Here is a 23,919-nt window from a genome sequence, read left to right on the forward strand (position 1 = left end):
TATCTGCTTAAAAGCAGGCCATTAATTTCCCTTTTTTGATTCATGCTAGAAAGCCATATATAGAGAATCACCTAAACAGTCAGACCAAAACAAGTCTGCATAAACAATCCTTACTGAAATAACTTTTATCTTCCCTTAGATTTTCATATACATAGTATAGTGTGTATTTGGATTGATTTTTGATAATTTTCTGTTTCTCCAAGGAACGCTTTTTGTCTTTCTTTTAGATTTTTAAAAAATTTAACAGATATATAAAAATATAAAAACTGTACATATACATGGAGTATATGTGTAATGTTTCAATAAGTTCACACTGTGTGTGTTTAAATCAAGTTAAACATATCTATCTCTTCAAGCATCATTTTATTATAGTGAAAACATTAAAACGCCTTTCTTCTAGCTTTTGAAATAGTACATTGTCATTAACTATAGTCACCCTGCTACTGCGCAGTAGCCCACCAAGCTTCTTATTCCTATGTAACTGTCATTTAGTACCCATCAGTTAACCGTGAATCATATAAAATTGCCATTTTTGTGGCTCAAAAATAACTACCAGCAATTCAGTATGTTTGAACTCAGTGGAATTCAAGAGGTCAAATAGCTGTGGAGTTATGGAACTAGACTCATATCTTGGCATTATCATTCTGCTAAGTTTAGTCAAAGCTGCCCCTGACAGCTTTGTCCATCCCTGTCCATCCCTGCCTCCTCCTATTCTCCCCAGTCTCTAGTAACTACTATTCTACTCAATTTCTATGGGGTCAACTTTTTTATAGTCTACCTTTGTCTTTTTATGTCGGGCCTATCTCACCTAACATGGCCATCTCCACTTCCATCTGCTATGTCATATTGTTCTCCCATGTATTTTCTAGTATTTCCCCCAGAATTTATTACCCCTTGAAGCTCAAGTCCTCTTTCCTTTGTTAAGTATAGGATAAAAGTTCCTGAATCTAAGCATCTTTTTGAGTTTCATTTATTTCTGTGAATTCCCATGTACATAAATTATCCTTCATATGAAAGATTAACAAAAAAGTATGTTTTCTTTTTCTCCTATTAATCCTTCTTTTGTCATTAAATTTGCAAGTCCCAAGAACTGAACCTAAGATGGTATGGGAAAGGTTTTTCATCTTCCACACACCTGTTAAAATTATTCTAAGTAAGTAATGAGGAACACGGTCAAATATTTACTTAATATATGTCAATCAGTATTACTTATAAAAGCCCCTAAATGGAAACAGCCTAATTTCCACAAAAATAGCGATAATTAAATCATGATACTCTCAGAGCCTTGACTGTTATGCAGCAATTTAAAATATATTTTAGAAAGCTACATAATAAAAGGGTAATGTTTATGGCAGTACTTTTTGGTAAAAATGCAGTTTACAGAGTTTATAAATATTGCATATACGAAACTATATACTGACACGATTTTTATAAAGATTAAATATATGTAGGAAAAATGCATCAAAACGTTAGGAATTGTCTTTGAGTGTGGGGTAAAGGCGATTTATTTCCCATGTTGCTACAATAACAGTGAGAGTAAAAATGCTATTGCATATTTTAAAATTTTAAGACAGGTGACGTCTCAAGGTTTCCGGGCTGGTAGCAGGTGTGGGCGCACAGGTCTGGATGAGCTCGGGCGAGGAGGACTGGACGGAAGGTCCAGGGCATGGCCCACACCTCTACCCAGGGGACCGTGGCCCAGGTTCCTTTCAGCTCAGACGTTCGCTTGAAAGTGAATTGGAAACCAAAACAAATCCCGGGTGCCTGGGGAAAACGAAACCGACGCGGCTGCCCGGCTGGCTGTGGAGCGCAGCGCCTGAGCCCCGCGGTGCCCGGACCCAGCGCCCAGGGCCCCGCGCCCCACACCCGCCGGAGCTCACCTGGCCGCTCCCTGTGGAGGACGCCCCTCCGGCCCAGCTGGCCTCGGCTGTTGTCCCCGCACGCGTGCACTGTGTGGTTGGTCAGCAGTAGCAGCGCGTGGCGCTCCCCGCTGGCAGCCTGCAGCAGCCCCGCGCCCGCCGCCGCCTGGCGCTGCGCCCTCAGGGGCCCCGCGTCCGAGCCCGCTTCTGCGCCCCACCAGAAGTGCATCCCGCGCCCCGCCGCCTCTATCGGATCGTGTGACGTCGTGCTCCAGGCTCCCGACCGGCAGTGGTGGGCGTGAGCTTCTGTTCCAGGCGTCTGGAGGCTGAATGGTTCAACCTCCTGGGCACACCCTCCCTCCCAGCTCACCTCGCCCGCCCGTCTCCCTCCTCACCTCGCTGCAAAGTACCAGGAGCAGAGAAGACTCCCCAGGAAGGACGCTATATCTTAAATTGTGGACCGTGAACTAGGCAGGTTACCTTAGGATTGTGTGCCTCAGGCGTCACACCTATACAGACAGTAATATGGTTTTAGGAGGACTCAAGAAATAATATTTAAAGCTCAGGATAATGTCTATTGTACTTGATTAATAAAAGCACCTGAGTGCCTACCCTAGTCCAGAAGTTATTTTTGGCCCTGGAAATATAATGAAAGGTAAAACCCCCATGGGGGATTCTTTTTTTCTTGACAGAAAGAAAATATAAGCAAATAAATTCACAGTGGCAAGTGGCAAGATGAAAACTGATGCAGGCCGTAGAGGTCAGGGTCCAAAGGGTCTAGTATTTTTGAGAAGATACCAGGGAAGAAGATCTCTTTGATGAAGTGACATCTGAGCAGAGAGCGTGAGGAACACAGGAAATTCAAGAATGAGTCAAGACCATATCTAGGGGAGAGGGTAAGGTGAAACAGCTGGAAGGTTTGTTCAGAGAAGTGCCTTGATGTGACTATAGTTTTAAAAGAATCATTGTAGGGCTGGGGATTTAGCTCAGTGGTTCCACCGCCTGCCTCGCAAACTAAGGACCCGAGTTGGACCGCCGGTACCAAAAAAAAAAAAAAAGAATCATTCTGGCTACTTTGCAGAAAAACCATAGGTCAAGCATGAAAGCAGAAAGCCAGTTTAAAGAGGCTGCTGCAGAAGTCCAGGTCAGGGTGATGGTGGCACCACACTGATATGCCAGAGCCAGCCGAGGAGAGATGTTGTGAGTCAAGATGTGCTTGGGGTTTGAGGAGCCAGCTTCCAGGGCTAGGGATGGAATTTAATGTCAGAGTGTTTGCCAGCACTCACAAAGCCCTGGGTTCAATCCCAGCACCCCAAAACACAGTCCGAAGATTTGCTGATGGATTGCAAGTGGGTGGGAGGAAAGAAGGAAAAAATTTGGAGATTACTCCTTGGTTGGCCTGAGCAACTGAGTGAACACTCTGCTGGGATGAGAAATTAGCCAGTTCCTTGTCAAGGATTGAACACTGATCTTCAGGGTTTGACAAGATGGAGGTTGTCATGGTTTATATCTAGATGTCCCCCAAAGCCTCAGGCACTCATAAGTGGGGCTTTTGGGAGGTGATTGGATCATGGGGTGTGATACTCATCAGTGTGAATTAGTCCACTGATGAGTTTATAACTAAATGCAGTGTTAGGAGGTGAAGCCTGGTTGGAGGAGGTGGGTCACTGGGGATGTGACCTGGAAGGGTTTATTCTCCTTCCCTCCACCCTTGATGGTGCTCTGCTTCCAGCCACCAAGCCATGAGATCTTTCTCCTCTGCCATGCCTTCTGTCTTAGAGCCAGCTAACTATGGGACTATGGACTGAAGCCTTTATAAACTGTGAGCTAAAATAAACCTTTCCTACTTAGAGTTATGAGTATCAGGTATTGTTTCCAGTGATAAGAAAGTAAGGCAGAGGTCATTGGTGACTTTGATCATGCTAATCCTTGTTGCACCCAGTGATAGAGAACCAACCAGAGACCGATATTAAATCCACACAGGAGTTTATTACTGGCCGGGACCTGAGCCGAGCATCGGACTCGAGCCCCGACTGGGGGTTGACAAACATGTTTTATACACCTTTGAGGCCAACAGTTTCTAGGCCCCCCTATGGGATAGAACTAGTAAAGCAAGCAAAAGGTACAGAAGCAGAACGTCCTGCTGTTAGAACATTTGTAAAACAATAGTTGATTAATTGTTATTTCTAAAGAGACTTTCTAAGGGGAGGAGGTTTTTAAGCTTCCTCCTTCTGAGTTCATCTAAAGGGCAGGCAGGTGGGTCAAGCAGCAATATGGAGTCTGTCTTGCTAACAAGGGTCCTTCAATCCTCATCAGTGATATTGTTTTATATCTTGTTATCATATATCTACTAATATAATCTCAACCCACCCCTTTTTGTGACTATATTTTAAGTTTTCTAAAGATAAGAGCAAATGTTATTTTTCAATCTCAAAAGTAGTTGGCATTTGGTAAATGCTAATAAGTATCTATTGGATAAGTGGATTGATGAGTAGTGAGTAAGTGAATAGAATATTTCTGGTTTCATTTTGCTATATACTATATATAATCTTTTTCTAATAATAAATTTTCCTCAATGGTTATTACATTTCAAAAGCACAAACTGTAAATTTGATATTATCAGTATAAGAAATTGAGCACTCTTACTATTTCTTTAAAAAAAAAACTACTACAGAACTAAAATATAAATGTGTTATACTAATTTTTTATCCCTAGAACCTAGCACATCATATGCGTGGGATAAATGAATAAAAAGTAAATTAAAGAAATTGAACATGCTTTGATTGTTTAAGAAATATAGAACTCACTTGATCTGTGTTCATTCACTTGGAAATAGTAACTCCTATTTATTGAATGTTTACCATGTGTTGATATTTTAAATAAAATATCTAATTTAATTCTTTCATTAGCTTTTTTCAGTTGAGATCCTTTGACTTGTAGGTGACAGAAAATATGACCCAAGCTCACTTGAGCAAAAAGGAAATTTACTGGTAGCTTGCATTATTAGTATTTAGAAATAGTTGCTGCCCCTTTCCACTTTATGGTGCCAAGCTTGAGCAAGTGATTTGTTCTGGCCAATGATGTGCAAGTAGGAAACAACTTCCAGGCAGATAGCTTAGAGCCAATACTTACTTCTATTACAGCGATAAATGATTTTCTAATTAGAGATTGCTCAGTCACCTTGGGTCATCAATTAGAAACAACAATCAAGCAGAGCTGTAGCTAAACCATGTGGTATGAGAGAGAAATACATTTTGGTTGTGCTAAGTCCTTGAGCTTTTAGAGGATGTTTGTGATTTCAGTATAACTTACCCTCTCTTGACAGTCACATAATTGAACAACCACCAGTACGACTGATTTCAGGCAGTGCTATAACCAACGACTTGGGCAACGTCTTAATGACTCCAAGTTTGGGTCTCTTCACTCCGCCTCTTGTTACAAGGGTTTCTACTTCTGTTTCCAACCAATGTGCCCCACAGTTTTAGAACCCCCTCTGAGGTTGCAAGACACTGAAAGCACCTCTAAAACTTTTATCTGAGAGAAAATATAATATATATGTGTATGTGTACATGTATGCACACAATGAAACATTCGGTCATGAAAAGTATAAAAGCCTGTCATTTGCAGCAAAATGGATGGAACAGGATGTGGTTTGTCCCCAAAGAGTTCACATGCTGGGAACGTGGTCCTCACTGGTAATATTGGGAGGCAGGACATTTAAGAGATGGGGCCTAATGGGTGGTCCTTAGGTCAACTGAGGATACTGTCCTTGGAAGAGTTTAAGATAGTTCTTGTGACCTGTTGGTAGTTCTTTCCAGAGGGTTGCTATAGAAGCCTGAGCCAGGCCCCATGCAGCTCTCTCTGGCTTCTTTTTCCAGGTGTGATGACTTCCTCCTGCACATGCTCCTGCCCTTGCCATCTGCCATGATGTGACCCAGTTAAAAGGGTCACTAGAACTAAACCAATGCCAGCACCATGCCTGTAAGAAAGGCTACATAATTTCCATTGTAACACACTGTATTCTCTGGTATGTCCTCCTGCCATGCTCCCTTCAGACTAAGGCACATCCTCACTACCATACCAGCTAGAAAACTCCAATTCGTCTTATATTCCTTCCCCATTGAAAACTCTCTTCCAACCAGTTGTTGAGGGATATAGGCTGATATTACTATAGACAGCTAAGTTGGATAGAAATAGTACAGGGAGTCAATAAGCCTAGGACCTGGAGGGAGAGTCAGGAAAAAGGTGAAACACACCACAACTGTGGCTAGAGACACACCTGTTGGTGACCAGGCCTTAAAATAAAGACAAAATGACCAGGCCTGCGTACTTCCTAAAAGGACAAACACTGGTCCTAACGAAGCCTAGATAGACATCAGTCACTGCAGTGGGTGACCAATCAGGACCTCTGGATCCATCATTTCTTAGAAGAAATTTTTGTTCTTTTCAACCACACTTGTTATGTGACTTGTTTCCCAATTGGATCACCATTACCTAAGCAATTATACTTCTTGTTACCTTATTGGTTGATTTATAGCTGGACCCATGTGGGTTTTGGTCTGTAAAACTTCCCTGTAAAGTGGGGTCCCTGGCTACACATTCAAGACCCCTCCTGCCTTTCAGAAGCTATCCTGTCAATAAATATTTTCCTAGTCTTAACCTCCAATGTTCCTAGAATTCATTCTTTGATTTTTAGAGAACATAAGCTCAACGTATCAGACATCTAACAGGTTGGGAGATACAATATTTTTGTATTTCATCTCCAGTATCAATATCAACAACACTTCACTTTTTATCAGTTTCTTATATCTCTACCACTCCTACCCTAGCTCAGGTCTCTTGTAATAATATCTCAAATATTTCTATCTGGCCTTTCTACTTGGTCCTTTGTATTATTCTAAGAGCTATCTGCAGAAAACACAGGTCTGATCACATCACTTATGTTCTTTATGGTTATTAACATGTTGCTTACAAAAAATCCTTTGGATATAATTTAAGATTCTTCAGGGTCTGCTTATAGCCACATCTTATATCTTTGTCTCATCAATAATTATAGGTAACACACACACACATATTATTGTCACAATGAACAACTTATCTTTTCCCTAAATCCATGTCTTTGTTCATTCTGTGTCTTCTACATGAAATTTCCTTTTTCTTATTTATGGTTTCAAAAAATCATATGTCTCAATGTCTCATCTCTGTGAAGCCTTGCTTGGATCCCTTAGTATTGATTGCTCTTCTTTCTAGGCTTCCCCAAATGATGTCTTTTGCACATATTCATTCTCCAGTTTAATATTAATTTCACTTCATATTGCCATATTCTATCTTTGGTTAATATTTAAAAATGTTTAATGAATGTTCCCCATTGATATAACATGGATCTGACAAAATATAACTATTACATGAAGATTTACTTCAGACTTTACCAAGTCCTCGAAGCTATTTTACCTCATATGTCCCCCAAACCACAGAGTAGTAGGCACCAGAGAAGATACTTTCCATATTTCACAGATGAAGAATTTAAGCTTAGAGCAGTAACAGTGATTTACCCAAGTTTGCAGATGAGTAAGTGGTTTGTCTTTCTAGTATACCACCATGTCTAAGAGCAAAGCTTTCTTAGAGAACACCCAGGTAAAAAGCAGAAAAATCAATCAAAATTTACTATCATCACATCTTTAAAATAAAGCTTGATTATTTGTATCCATATTTTATGCCAAGACTATTTTTCATTTTAATGTAATGCAAGTAAATATTAATAAAGAAAATATTTAAAACTTTAATGAAAAAATACAACTTCATAACAAAAGAATCAGAGAGTAACAATGGTAAATGCACTGTATATCATAATCTTTGTGGGTTTTTTTGGTACTGGGGATTGAACTCGAGACCTTATGCTTGCGAGGCAGGCGCTGGAACCACTGAGCTAAATCCCCAGCCCTGTATATCATAATCTTAAAAGAATATATTTTCAATTGCTAATGTATCTCTCAACTCATCTCCTAAGAAAACTATGCCTTTTTTGCATAAAAATATTTTAATTATTTACAAAGTATCTGATACTCAGCATTATTTTGAACAATTTCTTCCTATTTCACAATATCTATTATACATTTTCATTCTTATTTACACTTTCAGCTTCTCACACCACAGAGACAATGTGATATTTACATATGTATGTCCAATTTATTTTACTTAAGAGTATGGTCTCAAGGTGCATCAATTTAGCTATAAATGTCTCAAATTTATCCTTCTTTACGGGTGAGTAGTACTCATATATATATATATACACATACATATACACACACACACACACACACACACATATATATATATACACATACACACACACACACACACACACACACATCTCTTTTACCCATTCCTTGGTTGATGGGCATTGGGTTGTTTCCATGATTTAGCTATTACAAACTGTGTTGCTGTAAACATGGTGCACATATATCTCTGTAGTATTATGCTTTTAGTTCTTTTGGGAAGGTATCCAACAGGGGAATAGCTGCATCAAATGGGACCTCTAATCCTAGTTTTATAAGGAATCTCCACAATGATTCCACAATGGTTGCACCAGTCTACGCTCCCACCAACAGTGGAGAAGGGTTCTTTTTTTCCCACAGCCACACTGTTGTTGGTTGCTTTCTTGATAATAGCCATTTTTTTTTTTTGGAGTGAGATGGAATCTCAGTGTTGTTTAATTTGTACCTTTCAAATGACCTGTGATATGAAAAACATTTTTTCATATGTTTATTTGCCATTTTTACTTCTTCATTTGAGAAGTGTATATTCATCTCAGATACTCATTTTTGGATTGGGTCTTTAAATTTGGGGGTCTGATTTTTTTCAATTCTTTCTATGTTCTAGATATTAATACTTTGTCTAAGGAACAACTAGGTAAACTTCTTTCCCACTCTGTGTCTCTTCACTCTGTTGGTGATTTCTTTTGTTGTGTAAAAGCTTTTTAATAGGATGAGATCCCAGTTGTTGATTTTTTGTATTATTTCCCACTTGATAGGGGTTTTGTTTATGAAGTCTTTGCCTACACCTATGTCCTCAAAAGTTCTCCCTATTCTCTCTTCTGGCAGACTTAGTGTTTCTGTTTTAATATTTAGATCTTTGATCCATTTTGATTTTAGTGTAGTGCATGGTGAGAAACATGGGTCTAGTTTCAGTCTTTGGCATGTAGAAACTCAGTTTTTTCAGGACCACTTATTAAAGAGGCTTTCTTCCAGTGAAGGTGTTTGGACCCTTTGTTGAAGATGAAGTAGCTGGACATGTTTACTGTTTCCTTGATTGTCAGGTCAGGTCTTTTTTTTTGCCAGTACCATGCTGTTTTTATCTCAGTACCTCTGTAGTACAATTTCAAGACAGGGATTGTGATGCCCTCTACTTTGCTTTTGTTGCCTGAATTGCTTTTGTTATTCTAGATTTCTTCTAGTTCCAAATGAATTTTAGGGATATTTTCTCTAGTTCTGTAAGATATGCAATGATATTTTAATTGGGATTGCATTAAACCTCTATAACAATTTCGGGAGTATGGCCATTTTCACTATGTTGGTTCTTCTTACCCAAGAGCAAGGGATACTTTTCCATTTTCTGATCTCCTCTTTGATCTCCTTTTTCAGAGTACTGTCATTTTTACTGTAAACATCTCTTACTTCCTTTATTAGATTCATTCCTAATTATTTCTTTTTTTTCAATGTTATTGTGAAAGACGTTGTTTCCCTAATTTCTTTCTCAGTGAGTTTGTTATTTGCGTACAGGAATGCTATTGATTTTTGAGTGTTGACTTTGTATCTAGCTACCCTACTGAATGTGATTATTAAATCTAGAAGTCTTTTGGTGGAGTTTTTGGGGTCTTCTGTGTAGAGAATCATGTCATTTGCAAATAATGATAATTTAATTTATCCCTTTCCTACTTTTATTCTTTTTATTTTTTACTCTTGTCTAATTGCTCTCAGTAATCTTTCTAGAACTATATTGAATAGGAATGATGATAGTGAGCATCCTTGTTCCTGATTTTAGAGCGAAAGATTTCAGGTTTTGAATATTTAGTATGAAGTTCGCTGTTTGTCTGTCATAGATGGCTTTTATCAGATTATGATAAAGACCATCTATTCCAATTTTCTGTAGAGTTGTTTTTCTTTATTATGAATGGGTGTTGGACTTTATCAAACACTTTTTCTGCATTTATTGAGATGATCATGTGACTTTTTCCTTAACTCCATTGATGTGGTGTATTACATTTATTGATTTGTATATGTTGAACCATCCCTGCATCCCTAGGATGGGATGAATCCTACAAGATTATGGTGTATAATCTTCTTGATGATTTGCTGCATTCTGTTTGCCAGTATCTTACTGAGGATTTTGTGTGTATATACATGGAGAAATTGGCCTGTAGTTTTCTTTTTTGATTGGGTCCTTCTCTGGTTTTGGTATCAGGATAATACTTGCTTCCAGGAATGACTTTGGGAGTATTGCTTCCCTTTCTATTTCATTAGAGTTTGAAGAGAACTGGCATTAGATCTTCTCTAAATTTCTTGTAGAATTCAGCAATAAAACTATTAGAACCTGGGCTTTTCTTTGTGGGTAAGGTTTTAATTACATTTCATTTTCACTGACTGTTGTTTAGAATTTTTATATGTTCTTGATTCAGTTTTGGTAATTCACACATATTTAGGAATCTGTCCATTTCTTCTGTGTTTTCCACCTTATTGGTGTATAGGTTCTCAAAGTAGGTATTGATGATCCTCTGGATTTCTGCTGAGTCTGTTGTAATTTCGTCCTTTTTATTCCTAATTGCATGGATTTGGGCCTATTCTTTCCTTTTTCTGAAAAAGTTGGCTAAGGGTTTGTCAATTTTGTTGATTCTTTCAAAGAACCAACTCTTGGCTTCATTGACTTTTTGTATTGTTCTCTTAGTCTCCATTGAATTGATTTCTGCTCTGATCTTTATAATTTCCTCCCTTGTATGAGCTTTGGGGTTGTCCTGCTCTTCTTTTTCTAGAAGCTTGAGGTTCAGCCTCAGGTTGTTTCATTGGGCTTGCTCTGTTTTCCTCATATGAGTATTCATTGCTATGAATTTCCCTCATAAGACTGCTTTCATTGTGTCCCATAGATTCTGATATGTTGTATTGTCATTGTCATTTAATTGTAGGAAATGTCTGATTTCTTCTTTAATTTTCTCTGTGACACATTGCTTATTCAGAAGTGTGTTCTTCAGTTTCCATGTGTTTATGAAATTCATGTGGTTTCTTTTGCTATGACTCTCCAATTTCATCACACTATGATCTGATAATATACGGAGGATAACTTCAATTCCTTTGCACTTACTTAAACATGTTCTATGAGCGAGTATGTGGTCTGTTTTGGAAAATGACCTGGGTCAGCTGAAAAGAATGTGTATTCTGGTTTTGTGGGATGGAACTCTCTGTAAACATCTGTTAAGTTCATTTGTTCAAGAGTTCGATTGAGTTCTAGTATTTTGTTGCTTATTATTTTGTCTAGTTGATCTATCTATTTGTGACAGTGGGGTATTGAGGTCCCCCACTACTATTGTATTAGTGCTTATTTGATTTTTCATATCCATTAATATTTGTTTTATATAGTTGGGTGCACTAGTGTTTGGTGCATAGATATTTATGATTGTCATCTCTTCCTGTTGGATTGCTCCCTTTACAAGAATGTTGTGTCCTTCTTTGTCTCTCTTAATCATTGTTGGTTTGAAATCCACTTGATCTGCAAAGAGGATAGCTACTCCTGCTTTTTTTCAGGTTCCTGTTGCATGGAGTATTGTTTTCCACCCTTTAACTTGCAGTGTATGAGTTTCTTTTTGAATTAAGTGTGTTTCTTGTATGAAGCATATTGTTGGTTCTTGCTTCTTGACCCATTCTGCCAGTCTATTTCTTTTGACTGGTGAATTGAGACCTTTAACATTGATGGTTATAACTGAAACATATTGATCTATCATCGTCATGACATTTTCTTCTTGTTGGATTCTCCCCATTTGCTTTTAATTTCTTGTCGTGCCTGATGGATTCATTCTGCTGGGCTTTCTGGGGTTGTGATCCTTGTTGTCTTTTCCTAGGATATTGTCTAAAATTTTTGGAGTGCTGGTTTGGTATTCATGAAGTTCCTAAGGTGCTCTTTGTCATGAAGGTATCTTATTTCTCCATCAATTTTGAAAGATAGATTTTCAGGGTACATCAATCTGGGTTGGAGGCTGTTTTCCTTTAGGGCCTGAAAGACGTCACCCCAAGCTTTTCTTGTCTTGAGTGTTTGTGTTGAGAAGTCTGCTATAATTCTGATGGGTTTTCCTTTGTATGTGATTTGTTACTTTTCTCTAACTGCTTGTAGAATTCTTCTGTTGGGTTTCTGGAATCCTAAGTATTATATACCTATGTGTAGGTTTTTTTTGATCACGGCTAGTTGGAGTCCTATATGCCTCACTTATCTGTATGTCAAGTTCTTTCCCCTGCTTGGGAAGTTTTCTGCCATCACTTCTGTGAACAGTTTTTTTATGTCATCTGCATTCTCTCCTGTTTCTTCATTGACTCCTATCTGTCTTATGTTATTCTTCTTTGCATCATCTAGTAGCTGTTAGATTGATTTTTCACGGTCCCTTGATATTTTAAAGATTTTAAAAAAAAAAATTCTTTTATTACTATATTTTAGGTATACAACACAATTACATTTCTCATTGGGAATTGTACCTTTACATGATGCAGCTTGCTTCTTATGTTTTCCCCATTCCTAGCCCTCCCTTCACCCCCTCCACCCTCACCTATTTACAAGACTTTATTTCCATTTTTTCCATTTCTCATCATTTTTCCTTTCCCTTCTTTCCTTTCCCCTGCCCCTCCCAATACCCCTAGCACTTTGGACCTTTCCTTCCTATCTTGGGTTATTGATTATTCATTCTAATCATTGGTACATTTTCGGTATAAAATATAATGACATTCATCATTGGAAATTTGCACCTTTACATAATCTCTCTTGGTTCTTATTTTTCACCCTTGCCCAGCCCTCCCTTCAACCCCTCCATTCCTCCCTATTTGGAAAGATTTTGTTCATATTTTTCCATTTTCTCATATTAATTCCATACCCTTCTTTCCTTTCCCCTACCCCTCCCACTTTCTTCCCCTTTCTCACCTTTCTTCCTATTTCACATTACCTGTTATACATTTCAGTCCTTATTTACACTTTCAGTTTCTCACACTAGAGAAACTATCCAGTATTTATACATGTGTGTCCTATTTATTTCACTTAAGAGTATTGCCTCAATTTGCACCCATTTAGCTATAAATGTCTCTGATTTCTCATTCTTTATGGCTGAGTAGTACTCCATTTTATGGAAAAACCCTACATTTTCTTTATCCAGTCTCCAGTTGATGGGCATTTGGGTTTTTTCCAAGTTTTAGGTATCACAAACTGTGCTGCTAAGAACATGGGTGCACGTATATCTCTGTGGTATGATTCTTTTAATTCTTTGGGGAAGATCCCCACCAGTGGAATAGCAGGGTCAAATGGGACTTCCAGTCCTAGTTCTTTGAGGTATCTCCATACTGATTTCCATAGTGGATGCACCAGTCTACACTCCCACCAGCAGTGGAGCGGGGTTCCTCTTTCCCCTCAGCCCTGCCAGCATTTGTTGTTGGTTGGTTTCATGATAGCAGCCATTCTTTCTGGAGTGAAGTGGAATCTCAGCATTGTTTTCATTTGCATCTCTCGAATGACCAGTGATGTTGAACATTTTTTCATGTATTTATTTGCTATTTCTACTTCTTTGTCTGAGAAATGTCTGTTCATTTCAGATGCCCATTTTCGGATTGGGTCTTTAAATTCAGGAAGTCTGATCTTTTAAAGTTCTTTATAGATTCGAGATAGTAGACCTCTGTCTGAGGAACAGCAGGTGAATATTTTTTCCCACATTGTGGGCTGTCTCTTCACACTGCTGGTGGTTTCTCTTGCTGTGCAGAAGCCTTTTAATAAGAAGAGATCCCACTTGTTGATTGTTTGTGCTAGTTCATGGACAACTGAGGTTTTGTTCATAAAATCTTTTCCTACACCGATGTCTTCAGGAGTTTACCTAACTTCTGTTCCAACTGGTTCAATGTTTCTATTTTAATATTTAGATCTTTAATCCATTTTGATTTTAGTTTAGTGCATGGTGAGAGATATAGGTCTAGTTTTAATCTTTGGCAAGTTGAAACCTAATTTTTCCAGCACCATTTATTAAAGAGGCTATCCTTCCTCCAGTGAGGGTGTTTGGCTCCTTTATCAAAGATAAGATGACTGAGTGTGTCTGGCGTTGTTTCTGCATCTTCTAATCTGTTCCACTGGTCCTCAGGTCTGTTTCTTTGCCAGTACCATGCTGTTTTTATCACAACAGCTTTGTAGTATAGTTGCAGGTTGGGGATTGTGATACCCACTGCCATGTCTCTGCTGCCTAGAATTGCTTTTGCTATTCTGGGTCTCTTCTTGTTCCAAATGAACTTTTGGATTGTCTTCTCAAGGTCCGTGAAGTATGCTGTTGGGATCTCAGTTGGAATTGCATTGAATCTATATAGCAGTTTTGGAAGTATGGTCATTTTCATTATATTAATCCTTCCTACCCAAGAGCAAAGGATGTCTTTCCATTTTCTGATATCATCTTCAATCTCTCTTTTCAGAGTGCTATAGTTTTCAGAGAAGAGGTCTTTGATTTCTTTTGTTAGGTTGATTCCTAGGTATTTCAGTTTTTTGGATGCTATTGTGAAAGGAATTGTTTGCCCTATTTCTCTCTCAGTGAGCATTGTTCATGTAGAGGAAAGCTATTGATTTTTGCATGTTCACCTTGTAACCAGCTACTTGACTGAATTTGGTTATTAAGTCTAGAAGACTTTTGGTGAAGTTCTTGGGGTCTTCTATATACAGTATCATGTCATCTGCAATTAATGACAATTTGGCTTCTTCATTTCCTATCTTTATTCCTTTTATTTCTTTCTCTTGTCTAATTGCCGTGGCTAATGTTTCCAGAATTATATTGAACAAGAGTCGTGATAGTGGACATTCTTGTCTTGTTCCTGATTTTAGTGTGAAGGATTTCAGTGTTTGATCATTTAGTATGATATTGGCTGTTCGTTTTTCATAGATGGCTTTTATCAGTTTGAGGTAGAGACCATCTATTCCAATTTTTTTAGGGGTTTTATCATAAATGCATGTTGGATTTTGTCAAATGCTTTTTTTGCATCTATGGAGATAATCATATGGTTTTTGTCCTTGGCTCTATTGATATAGTGTATTACATTGATTGATTTGCGTATGTTGAACCATCCATGCATCCCTGGGATGAATCCCACATGATCAGGATTTATGATCTTAATGATCTTCTGCATTCTATTTGCCAGTATCTTATTAAGGATTTTTGCATCTATGTTCATAAGTGAGATTGGCCTATAGTTCTCTTTTTGGTTGGGTCTTTCTCTGCTTTGGAGATCAAGGTGATGCTTGCTTCCAGGAATGAATTCAGGAGAATTGCTTCCCTTTCAATTTCATTGAAGAGTTTAAAGAGTAGTGGCAGTAGTTTCTCTTTAAATGTCTTGTAGAATTCAGTAGTGAAGCCATCAGGACCCAGGCTTTGCTTAGTTGATAAGTTTTTAATTACGGTTTCAATTTCATTGGTTGATATTGGGTTGTTTAGAATTTTTAAGTCTTCTTCATTCAACTTTGGTAATTCATATGTATCTAGGAATCTGTCCATTTCTTCTGTGTTGTCCATCTTATTGGTGTATAGGTTCTGAAAGTAGGTTTTGATGATCCTCTGGATTTCTGCTGAGTCTGTTGTCATTTCACCCTTTTCATTCCTAATTGCATGGATTTAGGCCTTTTCTTTCCTTTTTCTCATAAGGTTGGGTAAGGGTTTGTCAATTTTGTTGATTCTTTCAAAGAACCAACTCTTGGCTTCATTGATTTTTTTGTATCATTCTCTCAGTCTCCATTGCATTGATTTCTCCTCTGGTCTTTATAATTTCCTCCCTTGTATGAGCTTTGCATTTGTCCTGCTCTTCTTTTTCTAGGATCTTGAAGTTCAGCATCAGGTTGTTTAATTGGGCTCCTTCTGTTTTCCTAATATGTGTATTCACTGCTATGAATTTCCCTTGTAAGACTGCTTTCATTGTGTCCCATAGATTCCAATATGTTGTATTGTCATTGTCATTTAATTGTAGGAACTGTCTGATTTCTTCTTTAATTTCCTCTATGACCCACTGGTTATTCAGAAGTGTGTTGTTCAATTTCCACATGTTTGTGAAATTTTTCGAGTTTCTTTTTCTATGGATCTCCAATTTGATCGCCCTATGGTCTGATAATATACAGGGGATAACTTCACTTCCTTTGAACTTACTTAAACATATTCTATGTGTGAGTATGTGGTCTATTTTGGAGAATGACCCATGTGCAGATGAGAAGAATGTGTATTCTGATTTTGTGAGGTGGAAGACTCTGTAAACATCTGTTAAGTTCATTTGTTCAAGAGTTTGATTGAGTTCTAGTATTTCATTACTTACTTTTTGTGTAGTTGATCTATCTATTTGTGACAGTGGAGTGTTGAACTCCCCCACTACAATTGTATTAGCCCATATATGACTTTTCATTTCCATTAGTATTTGTTTTATATAGTTGGGCGCACTAGTGTTTGGTGCATAGGTATTTATGACTGTCATCACTTCCTCTTGGATTGTTCCCTTTACAAGGATGTAGTGTCCTTCTTCATTTCTCTTAATCAGTGTTGGTTTGAAATCTACTCGATCTGCAAAGAGGATAGCTACTCCTGCTTTTTTTTAGGTTCCTGTCGCATGGAGTATTGTTTTCCACCCTTTAACTTTCAGTCTAGGAGTTTCCTTTTGAATGAAGTGTGTTTCTTGTATGCAGCATATTGTTGGATTTTGCTTCTTGACCCTTTCTGCCAGTCTATTTCTTTTGATTGGTGAATTGAGACCATTAACGTTGATGGTTATAACTGAAACGTATTGACTTGTCATTGCCATGACTTTTTCTTTTTGTTGGGTTCTCCCCCTTTACATTTAATTTCTTGTCATGCCAGACGGGTTCATTCTGCTTTGCTTCCTGGGGTTGTGATCCTCAATGTCTGTTCCTAGGCTATTGTGTAAAATTCTTTGGAGTGCTGGTTTGGTATTCACGAAGTTCCTAAGGTGCTCTTTGTCATGAAAGTATCTTATTTCTCCATCCATTTTGAAAGATTCTTTTGCAGGGTACATCAATCTGGGTTGGAGGCTGTTTTCTTTTTGGGCTTGGAAAGTGTCACTTCAAGCTCTTCTTGCCTTGATGGTTTGTGTTGAGAAGTCTGCTGTGATTCTGATGGGCTTTCCTTTGTGTGTGATTTTTCTCTCTTCTCCAACTGCCTGTAGAACTTTTTTCTTCTGTTGAGTTTCTGGAATCTTAACAATCATATGCCTGTGTGTAGATTTTTTTTCATCAAGGGTTTTTGGAGTCCCATGTGCCTCACTTATCTGTGTGTCAAGTTCTTTTCCCCTGCTTGGGAAGTTTTCTGCCATTACTTCTGCAAAGAGTTTTTTTTTTATGTCATCTGCACTCTCTCCTGTTTCTTCATTGACTCCAACCAGTCTTATGTTATTCTTCTTTGCATCATCTAGCAGCTGCTGGATTGATTTCTTGTGTTCCCTTATAATATTGAAACAATTTTTCTTTTCCTGGTCATTAATTGCAATCTTATCTTCTATATCTGAAATTCTTTCCTCACATTGGCTCATTCTACTGTGTAGACTTTCAGTGGAGTTTTTCATGTCCTGGAAATCTATTTGCATCTGTTTTATGGATTCCATTTATTTTCTATGTTGGGATTCCATCATGTTCCTCAGGTCCTCTCTAGATTTATTAATCATGCCTTGAACTAGGAGTACAATTTCTGCTGTTATCTGAGAAATTATTTCTGATTTCATTTTTTCCAGAACCCCCTTTGTTGCCAGTTCAGTGGGTCCAGGTGGTTGAGTATCAGAATGTTCCATCTCATTTCCCTTTGGGGTTGCTGTAGGTGATCTGGAAGTCTGGTTTTGAGACTTACATGCTTTCTCATTTCGACTGTGGGGGTAGGAGGGGTGCTGTTGGCATCTGCGCAGCTTACCTCCTCCGAGCTGGGAGAGGTGGGCCAGGGACTGGGAGCAGCAGTAGGGATGGTGGCCTGAAAGCCCCTTCTTCTGGGACAGGAGCAGTGGGACAGCGGCTCAGAAGCCCCTACCTCTGAGCCGGGATCAGCAGGACAGATGGCAGCCCAAAATCCCTTTCCTCTGGGCTGAGTGCGGGGGGAGGGATGGTGGCCGGGCAGCCCCTTCCTCTGGACCAGAAGCAGTGGAATGGTGGCTCAGAAGCCCCTACCTCTGGGCAGGAATTATTTAAATGCTGAGAACTTGATTAGCTCCTGTACAGTGCTCTGGTGGTCCTGTGTCCTCTGTGTCTTTGTAGCGTGGAACCAGGTGGCTGTATAGAGAAGAGGCCAAAGAGGCTGGTAGGGGTGTCCGGTGGATTGCTGCCGGGGCATGGGCTGATTTGGTGTTTTCTGCATGACTGGAGACCTTGGGACACGTCCGCAGACCTGCCTGTCTGCAGCAGGCTGATTCGGTGTTTTCTGCATGACTGGGGACCTGGGGACCTCGGGACCACATCCGCAGTCCTGTCTATCTGTAGTGGCCTGATTCAGTGTTTTCTGTGCGACTGGGGATGTTGGGACTGCATTCGCAGCAAAAGATATTTTTCTTTTCCTGCAGTAATTGCAATCTTATCTTCTATATCTGAAATTCTGTCCTCACATTGGCTCATTCTGCTGCGTAGACTTTGAAAGGAGTTTTTAATCTCCTGGAAATCTGTTTGCACGGTTTTATGGGTTCCATTTGTTACCTATGTTGCAATTCCATCATGTTCGTTAGCTCCTTTTTTAAAAAATCTGTGTCCTCTCTAAATTTATTAATCATGTCTTGCACTATGGGCACAATCTCTGCTGTTATATGAGAAATTATTCTTGATTTCATTTTTTCCAGATCCTCTTTTGTTGCCAGTTCAGGGAGTCCAGGTGGTTGAGTATCAGATAGTTCCATCTCGTTTCCCTTTTTAGGTGATATGGAAGTCTGGTTTTGATACTTGTTTATGTGTCTTCTCATTTCAATGGGGGATGGGGGGGTTGTGTGCTGCTGGTCCCTGCACAGCTCGCCTCCTGGGCTCTGGGCTGGGCTCTGCTCCTTTGCACTGGGAGCAGTGGTAAGGCAGTCCAAAAGGCTCAGCTTCTCAGTGCTGGGGCCCTCTGCTCCTCTGTGCTGGGGGTGGTGGTAGGGCAGGCCAAAGGGCTCACCTCCTCGGCAGTGGTAGGACTCTGCCCATCTGCTCCATTTCTTTCCTGTGTTGGGTATTCATGGTTTCCATAATTTTCCTAAGCTCCTCTATTTTTCAAATCTGTGTATACTATAGATTCATTCAGCATGTCTTTCATGTTTTTCTTACATGAAAGATTAATTTCTCTGTTACTCATCCATTTATTTACTTCTGTTGTTATTATTTCAAAAAGTTCATGTAGGTGGCTTCTGATTTCCTCTCTCTTGTAGTCCCCTGGATTTGTTTTGTGTGGGCTGGAGCCCTGGGGTTGCATTTTGATTCTATGTCTTGTCATTTTCTATTTTAAATTTTATTTATTTTCTGAGCTTATAGATTTCTTATGGTAGATAGCTTCATCACTAGTACTGAGGCTTCCCTAGGAAATGTCTATTCCTCAGAGATATCTTCTAGGTGTAAGTAGTTCTTGGTCTTTGTGTCTATCCCAAGATCCTACCTTCCTAATTTATGAAGAATGAAAGGTTGTTGTCTAACGAGGTCAACATCCAGTCTTTTGGAACTGAACTGTGCTGATGTTTCTGACCCCTGGTAGTCACAGTGTGGTCATACAAAGGAGAAAAAGTGATTACAACAGGTATGACATTTTGGGTAAAGTAGTACAATTAGCAATAACAATAGCATCAAGCACAGCCTAGCAACTGACAAATGCTGGTCCCTATTAGTTTGGTACCTTTAACCATATGAGGAAGATCTACCATTGTATAACAAAATCTAACATAAACCAGAAACTTGTATACAATGAGTTTCACTTTAATAGAGTGATTTTATCCTGTGGGAAGGAAGTTTAACAGGAATGTGGGATAAAACAGACAGATAAATGAAGAGAAATATAGTAGAAACAAGACTAGAGGACAAAGGATAAATACCCATGCTTTGGGAAACTGGAGAAGAGGGCAGGAGAGAAAGAATGAAGGAGAAAGCAAAAGAATATTGGAGTGAACCAGAAAGAAAGGAGACATTGTTCACTCACATGAAAATATCATAAAGTCAAGAGAGATAGTTGAGGAAAGAGAGGAAGAAGCTGAATAGAACAAAACAAAAATAAATGTAAAAAACCTAAACAATTAAAAAAAAAACCCAACCAGACAGAAAAAGGAAAATGAATCAAGGAAACAAAGAAAAAGAAAAATAACAAAATTCCTCTGGTGTCCACAGTTATGTGTTAGTAGTGTCTGAGACAGAGCCTGAAAATGTGCTGTGCATCCCCTCCATATCTGCAGATGGATTAGTGCTGATATGGGCCCTTTTTGGCCTCCAGATGTGAGGGCTATGGCTATTCTTCAGCCAGTAACTTTCCAGATGTCCCTTGGGTGGTTTGCCCACATCTTCTTTCTGTGTTTGTCTCCACACCACTCTCCCAGCTGCTTCGGTGCCCTCAAATGGAGCCAGCCTGAGGCTGCTCCTAGGTTAGTGCACATTTGACCACTCCTGGACCTTGCACTGCCTCCTTTGTTCCACACTTCTGATTACTCTCATGCGCTGGCTGTAGGTCATGGAAGGGGGAACCCTTGTCCCATTGTTCACCTGGGTCATTTGCCTATTTGTGCCATCAGTTGCAGTGGGAGGTGTCCTTGTCCTGTCACTGACCAAGGACCAAGGCCTCTTGCCTGCCAAGGTCACTTTCTGCACAGAGCAGGGAGACACTGCCACTCATTTGTAGCTACTGCTGAGATTGGTTTTTGCTAGGAGCTGGCTGGAGTGGTCTGGGCAGTCCCAGTCCCTACCTCTCAGCTGAATTTGCCCCAGTCTGCTCTCCAACTGCTCATGGTCTACTGTGACAGCCTTCCTTCTTTCTTTCCTGCCTTCCTTCCTTCCTTCCATTTCAGGGCATTGGCAGTAAAGTGACCTGGTGGAGTTCAAGCTCAAGCCTTTTGAAATAAAATGGTGACCTCCCCCCCCCTGCCCCCGCCCAGTCCTGAGTCACAAGACTGTGTGCCAGGGTCACTGTTCCACCTCACTCACCATCTGTTGACTCTGGGGTGCTGCTTGGGAAATAGTGTCTCATCTTCTCACTGCTGCCTCCAATTGCATAATTCTCCCCATCCAGGTCCAGTCTCTCTTTTGCAGTGAACAGCAAAAGTTTTTCTCTGGCTCCCTGCTGGGGTGTCTACACAGCCATTCCACCACACCATGTGTTCTCCAGTCTGTAGTGGTGAGCTGTTTCTTCTATAGCAATGGATCCTTTTTCTTCTTCTCCTCTGTCAGTTTCCTTATAGTTCTCATGTGCCCTCCACTCACTTTGTTTCCTCTCTGGGCTGTTGATTTCCAGACTCTGGGCACTTTGTCCTGGAGCAGCCATGCTGCTGACTCTCACTGCTCTGACACTTTTTTTTCTCTCCTCCAATAGCCCATTTTTCTTCTTTCCTTTCTTCCTTCCCTCCATCCCTTCATCTCCCTTATCCCCCCCCCCGTTTCCCCCTTCCTCCTCCTCTTTATTGCTTTTTCTCCTAGCAGTTATTTATGGAGGACAGAGTGAGAGATGGGAAAGAAAAAAAATTTCCAACTGCTTACCACAAGTTAATTTCTATCAGAACACTCTTCCCCATTTAAGCAACTGCCCTGTAAGGTACATACAATATTATGTGTGCCCATATAGCTATGGATAGTTTGAACCTCAGAAAACATAAGTGATTTGTTCAAGATAAATATTTAAGATAAGTGGGGCAACCCCATTTCTACCAAAGGGCTCGGCCTCAGTATGAAGGGAGTAAAGCATTAGAAGGGGATGAGAGAGAGAAAGGATGAGGTTATAAAAGGTCACCATGGAGTAAATGCTGCTGCAGAAATAATAAACCTGTTAGGAGAGAGGAAAATAGGTCCAAGGGAAATCCCTGAGGCTCAGCTACAAGAATCTCTGAGAAGGCTCTCCAAGCAGGACAAACCAGGTGAGACAAGCAGCTTGAAGATCCATGGCCGTCCCTGGCCCCTCCCATGCCACAGTGAGGTCCACTTAGTCCTGTGGTGCCTGCAAGGCCAAATTCTCCCTCCCGACCACGCCTCTGGCCTTCTGGCTTCTCTGCTACATGGTCCCACACTACAGAGGCACAGGAGATTATAAAGACCCTTGTCCTGAGCACCACAAGATAGAGCAGAAGTTAGTAACAGAAAGAGGGCTTCTGAGGCCCCTCAATGAAAACTGAAGCTCAGGAGAAAAGTAAAGAGAATCTCTGCAATAAAGGCACATCAGACCACTGTACTTGGTCTGACGCTGCCTTGATGAGACTCATTGACTCATATATGCACATGGATTCCTACATGGCCTACTGGGACAGCAGAGACATACCCTGAAGGAGGCCCATAATTTTTATTGCTATTTGCAAAAAAGAAAAAAATTTTTTTCTCTTATTTGTAATTCTTAATTTTTACTTTTTTTCTCTTCAAATTTTTACTTTTCTTTCTTTTATCTTTTCTTTTTCTCTCTCACTCATTCTCTTGCTGTCCCACATTGCTCCTCATCTCCCCATTTGTTCCTTTCTGCACTGAATTCAGATCTCTCCTTTATTATTCTTTTTTTCTCTTTTTCCTTCTCTTATCATTAAGTTTAAAGGAAAGTAAATTTGGAATCTAGCCTCCCTGTTGCTGTTAGGTGATTCCATTCACATCTTTGTTCTTTCATTCTTCCTTTCTCTTTTTCCTTTAACAACTTCTTAGAGTTTGTGTGATCTTTCTGTGTCTTCTGGCCTCACCGCTAATCTTACCTGTTCTTTCTACCTATCCCTCCCTCCCCAACTGTTTTTAACTCCCCACCCTGATGGGGAAAGATGCTATATTGAAGACTTTATTCATTATAAACTTATGTTAGGTTGGTCCTCCGTTTTAATTTAACTCACATAGTTAAATGTGATAGATTAATAACTACCACAAATTGTCATTTTCTAAGCTGTGCTTGATGCTATGGTATGCCTGACTATGTCATTTGGGCTAACATGTTGTGATTGATCTAATTAGTTTTCCTTCCTGGTATAAGGAAAATAAAATAGTCTCAGAGTCGTTAGAGTCTCAGAACCCAAGCACAAGCAATATCTGGAAGACACCTCTGAAAAGCAGTCATTCCACAAGGGTTTTAAACACAAGCAATAAAGATACCTACATTAAGCAATTTTGAAATATCAACCCAGGAATTAAACCAAGGCCAGTACAAACAACAAAAATGAGAAGACATTTAAGCAAGGCACAAACTCAGGCTTCCACACCACAAAAAGGAAATTATGGGGGAAATGAGGTGGAAAATTCTGATAAACAACCACTTGGATACCCTGAAATGATAGCACAGGAAGTAACAAAGCAGATACATGAGGCTCTAGAAAAATTCAAAACAGAAATAATCTCCCAGACAAATACAGAGATGGTGAGTAGAGTGAAAGACATGATTAGAAGCTCTAGAGCAGAAACAGATAAGAAAATAGATGAGATCAGAAACATGCTGGAAGCCATGAATGCCCAGCATAAGAAAGAAATGGAATCCACGAAACAGATTCAAAAAAATATTCAGGAGATTAAAAACTCCATTGACAGCATGCAGAGCAGACTAAGAGAATCTGAAGATAGAATATCAGATATAGAAGATAGGATTGCGGTTAAGGACCATGAAAACAGAGATTTCTTAAAGATAGTAAGGGACCATAAAAAATCAATCCAACAGCTG

Source organism: Heterocephalus glaber, unplaced genomic scaffold, assembly GCF_053883595.1.
Source record: "Heterocephalus glaber isolate CG9 unplaced genomic scaffold, H.glaber_assembly_v1.0 deba00001454, whole genome shotgun sequence".
In the NCBI taxonomy this organism is placed as follows: Eukaryota; Metazoa; Chordata; class Mammalia; order Rodentia; family Bathyergidae; genus Heterocephalus; species Heterocephalus glaber.